Genomic DNA, 6,567 nt, shown 5'->3' with positions numbered 1-6,567 from the left:
CCATGCCTATTAGTTGTAATGGGTCTACTCTGAGCAGGCCTAGCACTAGACATAATGCCATATTGCTAAGTAATGCTCCCTACCTGCAATTCATGAGGTCTAGAAACCTCCTAGTCATGAGAGCTGGACCATAAAGAAGGCTGATCGCCTAAGAATGGATGATTTTGAATTATGGTGCTTGAGGAGAGTCTTGAGAGTCCCATGGACTGCAAGAAGATCAAACCTCTCCATTCTGAAGGAAATCAGCCCTGAGTGCTCACTGGAAGGACAGATCCTGAAGCTGAGGCTCCAAGACCCTGATGTTGGGAAAGATGGAAGGCACAAGGAGAAGGGGACGACAGAGGACGAGATGGTTGGACAGTGTTCTCGAAGCTACAAACATGAGTCTGACCAAACTGCGGGAAGTCTGACCAAACTGCAGTGGAGTCTGACCTAACTGCAGTGAGTCTGACCAAACTGCAGTGGAAGACAGGAGGGCCTGGCGTGCTATGGTCCAGGGGGTCACGAAGAGGCGGACACGACTAAACAACAACAGAAACCTCCTCAGTTCAAATGGCCATGGATACTGCCAAGGATCCTTGAGAACTGGTGCTGTGGGGATTTCTTAGCCCAGATATAGCAACACATTAGTCCCATCTAGCTCAGTACTACACTGACTGGCAGAGTAAACTGGCTGAAATTAATAGAGCTAAAACCTTATCGCGTTACAGGAGCAGGGAATGAAACGAAGGGAGGCGATGAACTAAGTCCTGCTCAGAGTAGACCCAGCAAAATTGATGGATCCAAATTAAACAGGTCCAGCCATTTCACTACTCTAAGGTTGGATAAAGCCCAGTTTCAGAATAAAAATTAAATTTAAAAATGCTCCAAAATTGGGAGGCAGAGGCTGGGAGTGGGGGTGGTCATATAAAGTTTTCGGCACCACAGCAGGGGACACGAGGAGCAAGAAAAAGAGATAATCACAAATAGGGGGGGGGGTCCTGGGGGGCTGTATGCTGCCAGTGTGCTACAGGTTAGCCACTCTTTGTGCAATTTTCTCCAAGCCAGAGGCCTGGAGATTTGGACTACAACTCCCATCAGCCAGCAGTTCTGCATGTGCTCGCTGTGGCTGATGGGAGTTGTAGTCCCAAACACCTGCCCAACCACCAGCTAGCTAGCAGAAGGCTGAGTTTGGATGTTGCGCCTGATCTTCGGCTGAAATCTCACTTGCGATTTCCACCTCGTATCCAGACACAGGCCTCTCTCCGTTTCTTTCACTCAAAGCTGGCGGGACCCTTGATTCTACAGATGCTGCTGAACTACAACTCCCATCATCCCTGATCATTGGCCAAGACAGCTGGGGCTGATGGGAGCTGAAAAATGTCTAGAGGGCCAAAAATTCCCCCAGCCAGATAAACTGGTAGCAGTGGTTGTTTATCTGCTTTATTGTTTGAATTGAATTGTTCTGCCCCACATGTTGTTTGGGGTGTGTGTTTTATTTATTTATACACACACACACACACACACACACACACGAATGATACTTAATATATCATGAAATTAAAAGACGCCTGCTTCTAGGGAGAAAAGCAATGACAAACCTAGACAGCATCTTAAAAAGCAGAGACATCACCTTGCCAACAAAGGTCCGAATAGTCAAAGCTATGGTTTTCCCAGTCGTGATGTATGGAAGTGAGCTGGACCATAAAGAAGGCCGAAGAATGGATGCTTTTGAATTCTGGTGCTAGAAGAGACTCTTGAGAGTCCCATGGACTGCAAGAAGATCAAACCTCTCCATTCTGAAGGAAATCAGCCCTGAGTGCTCACTGGAAGGACAGATCCTGAAGCTGAGGCTCCAATAGTTTGGCCATCTCATGAGAAGAGAAGACTCCCTGGAAAAGACCCTGATGTTGGGAAAGATGGAGGGCACAAGGAGAAGGGGACGACAGAGGACGAGATGGTTGGACAGTGTTCTCGAAGCTACAAACATGAGTCTGACCAAACTGCGGGAAGTCTGACCAAACTGCAGTGGAGTCTGACCTAACTGCAGTGAGTCTGACCAAACTGCAGTGGAAGACAGGAGGGCCTGGCGTGCTATGGTCCAGGGGGTCACGAAGAGGCGGACACGACTAAACAACAACAGAAACCTCCTCAGTTCAAATGGCCATGGATACTGCCAAGGATCCTTGAGAACTGGTGCTGTGGGGATTTCTTAGCCCAGATATAGCAACACATTAGTCCCATCTAGCTCAGTACTACACTGACTGGCAGAGTAAACTGGCTGAAATTAATAGAGCTAAAACCTTATCGCGTTACAGGAGCAGGGAATGAAACGAAGGGAGGCGATGAACTAAGTCCTGCTCAGAGTAGACCCAGCAAAATTGATGGATCCAAATTAAACAGGTCCAGCCATTTCACTACTCTAAGGTTGGATAAAGCCCAGTTTCAGAATAAAAATTAAATTTAAAAATGCTCCAAAATTGGGAGGCAGAGGCTGGGAGTGGGGGTGGTCATATAAAGTTTTCGGCACCACAGCAGGGGACACGAGGAGCAAGAAAAAGAGATAATCACAAATAGGGGGGGGGTCCTGGGGGGCTGTATGCTGCCAGTGTGCTACAGGTTAGCCACTCTTTGTGCAATTTTCTCCAAGCCAGAGGCCTGGAGATTTGGACTACAACTCCCATCAGCCAGCAGTTCTGCATGTGCTCGCTGTGGCTGATGGGAGTTGTAGTCCCAAACATCTGCCCAACCACCAGCTAGCTAGCAGAAGGCTGAGTTTGGATGTTGCGCCTGATCTTCGGCTGAAATCTCACTTGCGATTTCCACCTCGTATCCAGACACAGGCCTCTCTCCGTTTCTTTCACTCAAAGCTGGCGGGACCCTTGATTCTACAGATGCTGCTGAACTACAACTCCCATCATCCCTGATCATTGGCCAAGACAGCTGGGGCTGATGGGAGCTGAAAAATGTCTAGAGGGCCAAAAATTCCCCCAGCCAGATAAACTGGTGGCAGTGGTTGTTTATCTGCTTTATTGTTTGAATTGAATTGTTCTGCCCCACATGTTGTTTGGGGTGTGTGTTTTATTTATTTATACACACACACACACACACACACACACACGAATGATACTTAATATATCATGAAATTAAAAGACGCCTGCTTCTAGGGAGAAAAGCAATGACAAACCTAGACAGCATCTTAAAAAGCAGAGACATCACCTTGCCAACAAAGGTCCGAATAGTCAAAGCTATGGTTTTCCCAGTCGTGATGTATGGAAGTGAGCTGGACCATAAAGAAGGCCGAAGAATGGATGCTTTTGAATTCTGGTGCTAGAAGAGACTCTTGAGAGTCCCATGGACTGCAAGAAGATCAAACCTCTCCATTCTGAAGGAAATCAGCCCTGAGTGCTCACTGGAAGGACAGATCCTGAAGCTGAGGCTCCAATAGTTTGGCCACCTCATGAGAAGAGAAGACTCCCTGGAAAAGACCCTGATGTTGGGAAAGATGGAGGGCACAAGGAGAAGGGGACGACAGAGGACAAGATGGTGGGACAGTGTTCTCGAAGAGACCAGCATGAGTTTGAACAAAATGCGGGAGGCAGTGGAAGACAGAAGTGCCTGGTGTCCATGGGGTCACAAAGAGTCGGACACGACTAAGCAACAACAATGAATGATACTGTTATATTGTGTTTGATGTTATATTCTGGTCCCTTTATTCGCCTTGAGCAGCACCTGGCGAAACAGGCAGGTCCTGTATACCTGAAGGAGCATCTCCACCCCCATCGTTCTGCCCGGACACTGAGGTCCAGCTCTGAGGGCCTTCTGGTGGTTCCCTCATTGTGAGAAGCAAGGTTACAGGGAACCAGGCAGAGGGCCTTCTCAGTAGTGGCGCCAGCCCTGTGGAACGCCCTTCCAGCAGATGTCAAAGAGAACAACTACAAGACTTTTAGAAGACATCTGAAGGCAGCCATGTTTAGGGAAGCTTTTAATGTTTATTAGACTATTGTATTTTAATATTCTGTTGGAAGCCGACCAGAGTGGCTGGGGAAACCCAGCTAGATGGGTGGGGTATAAATAAATTATTATTATTATTATTATTATTATTATTATTATTATGTACTAAACAAGTCGCTAGTCCTCAGGCTCCTTATTTGGCTACTGAGAGACAGACAAAACCTGACTCCGCTCACACCATTAGACATCGAGTGAATGTCCTTTCCACTCAAGGGAATTGTGAGTGTGGTTCGTCCAACCCCAAATTAGACCCTGGTAGGAGAGACAGAGTCATCCAGGAGTCATCTAGTCCAACCCACTGCAATGCAGGAATCTCAACTAAAGCATCCATGACTAGTGTTGCCGTATTTAAAAAAGCAAAATTCCTGACACCCCCAAATTGTTGAGCTTTTTCGGGAAACCTCACTCCCAAAATAGTGTTTTTAAGCTTTAGGAGCGGTTTCTGCTGCTTTTTCCATTCTGTTGCCATACATCCGGGTTTTCCCTGATGTTTTGACAATTCAGCAATATATCCACACACACCCACACACCCCGACACCTGCTTAAAAACCTTCCATGTAGTAGAGTCCGCAACTGACCAAGGGGCGCTTAAACGTGTTGAGTAATTGCCTAAAGTCATTTTGAGGCCCTGAACTGTTCCAATAATTTGAGCTTCCTTAGCCCCATTTCTGGCTGGGTGGAAGGCAGGCAACAGTTATTGGAAGATGCAGGAATTGCACTCAGCCCATGCTCAGAGGCACACTGCGGCTCAGCTGTGGGAAAGAGCTCTCTTTGGGTGAGTGCCACAGGACCCAGAAAGGCGCTTAAGAAGAAAACAAATTCATTCTTCAGCTTCTGTTGACCTGTTTTATTTGACTGTTGCTCTCCTTAACCATGGGTAGGCAAACTAAGACCCGGGGGCCGGATCCGGCCCAATCGCCTTCTAAATCCGGCCTGCAGACAGTCCGGGAATCAGCGTGTTTTTACATGAGTAGAATGTGTGCTTTTATTTAAAATGCATCTCTGGGTTATTTGTGGGGCATAGGAATTTGTTTATTTTTTTAAAAAAAATATATAGTCCAGCCCCCCACAAGGTCTGAGGGACAGTGGACCGGCCCCCTGCTGAAAAAGTTTGCTGACCCCTGCGACACACAGTGTTGCTCGTGAAATTACAGAATCAGAGGGGACCACAAAGGGCATCTATCCCAACCCCTTCCAATGCAAGAATCCATTTGCCCAAATTGAGAATCGAACCCTCAATCCTCAGAGTGAGAGTCTCATCCTCTACCAGCAGAGCTATCCTGCAGCTATTTTCAAATAGGAATCCAGGAATCTGCTTTATCCTGCTTCAGACCATGCTCCATATGGCTCCATACTGTTGACACGGACCGGCAGCAGCTCTCCGGGGTTTCAGACGGGGGACATTCCCAACCCTATCTGACGACGAGGAAGACTGAACAGTGAATGTCTGCACGCAGAGCAGCCGTTCCACTCCTGAACCACAGCACTGCTCTTCAAAATGAAGTCAAGATTCCAGTCCTCATTGTTCCGCAGAACGGCATGATTCTACAAAAAAGGCTTCTAACGCGGGGAAGGCTGGCCTAGGAATTAAATCCTGCAGCGGGGCTCAGTCCTGCAACACCCCCCCTCCCCCCAAAAATCAGAGCCTTCCTTTTCAGCTGCTTCGCTTCTCCAACCACAACAACGTCTGAACTCTGCAAACGCCGAAGTCTTGCCGATTTACCCCATCGCAACTTTGCCACCCCAAGCCGGATCCGCCCCGCCCTCCAACCCCAATGGGTCTACTCCGAGCAGGGCTCTCTCTCGAACCCCCCCCCCTTGTATTAGGAAAGTGCTGAGTTGGGTCTTTTTTTTGCTTCCTTGTCTCCCTCCTCCATCCTGCGCCCTCCTCTCCCTCACCGCCCTGCTATCCGGAGGAACCTGAAGGTCACCCGGACCCTCTTGCTCCCCGTGCCCAGGTCCTGCCTCCCGCCGCCGGAGGCCCCGATCCCGGCTTTCGCGGCGGCGGCAGCCGCGGAGGGAGGCGAAGGCGGGCCTGGCCGGGCCGGGCGAGGCGAGGCGGAGCTGCGCGCAAGGGCGCCCGGCACAGATTGGCGCGCCCTGCTGCAAGGGGCGGGCTGGCCTGCGCTGGGGCGTTGAGTTACGAGCCTGTGCCTTGCCAGGGGCTTTGTTTGTAAGCTTTCTCGCCTTCTCTCCACCTCTTTCCCCCCCTCTCTTCCCCCACCCCTGCCTTATGCCTTTCCTTCCTCCAGCTCAGCCATCGGAGCTCCACGCAAGGCATCTAATTCTTTAAGTCCTCTCCAGGCGCGCAGAGAATCTTGCGCCAGATTGATCCTTATTTTTTATTTTATTTTTTGTACTGGCTCTGCCTTTTCAGAACCCCTCTCTTTCTTCCCTCCCCTCGGACGGTTCGCCCCATCCCTTCTCCTCTGCAGAGGCGACGAAAGGAGCTCCTGGATTCCCAAGGTAAGGCAACATCTCTCTCCTTCTTTTCTTTCTTCTTTCCGGGAGGCGGGTGGCATTCTTTTGGCGAAGATGCGCTTGGGGCTTGCATTGCCAAGCGCGCTCTGGCGA

At 49.5% G+C, this 6,567-nt stretch overlaps 1 protein-coding gene across 4 annotated transcripts in view; it reads left to right on the top strand.

Moving 5' to 3' along the window:
- Window positions 1–6,132: 6,132 nt before the first annotated feature.
- SEMA6C (semaphorin 6C) overlaps window positions 6,133–6,567 on the top strand; it is a 125,510-nt gene continuing 125,075 nt past the window's right edge. For 2 of the 4 annotated variants that reach the window (XR_014558577.1, XM_083715593.1), the window contains exon 1: window positions 6,133–6,459. The gene's annotated coding sequence lies outside the window, so the exon portion shown is untranslated. The remainder of the gene's footprint in view (window positions 6,460–6,567) is intronic. The other 2 variants (XR_014558578.1, XM_083715592.1) reach the window with 1 other exon arrangement.

The sequence above is a fragment of the Podarcis gaigeae genome, assembly GCF_964106915.1.
Source record: "Podarcis gaigeae genome assembly, chromosome: 16".
In the NCBI taxonomy this organism is placed as follows: Eukaryota; Metazoa; Chordata; class Lepidosauria; order Squamata; family Lacertidae; genus Podarcis; species Podarcis gaigeae.
The sequence above is the reverse complement of the archived record's forward strand: the minus strand, read 5'-3'. Positions and strand labels throughout refer to the sequence as shown.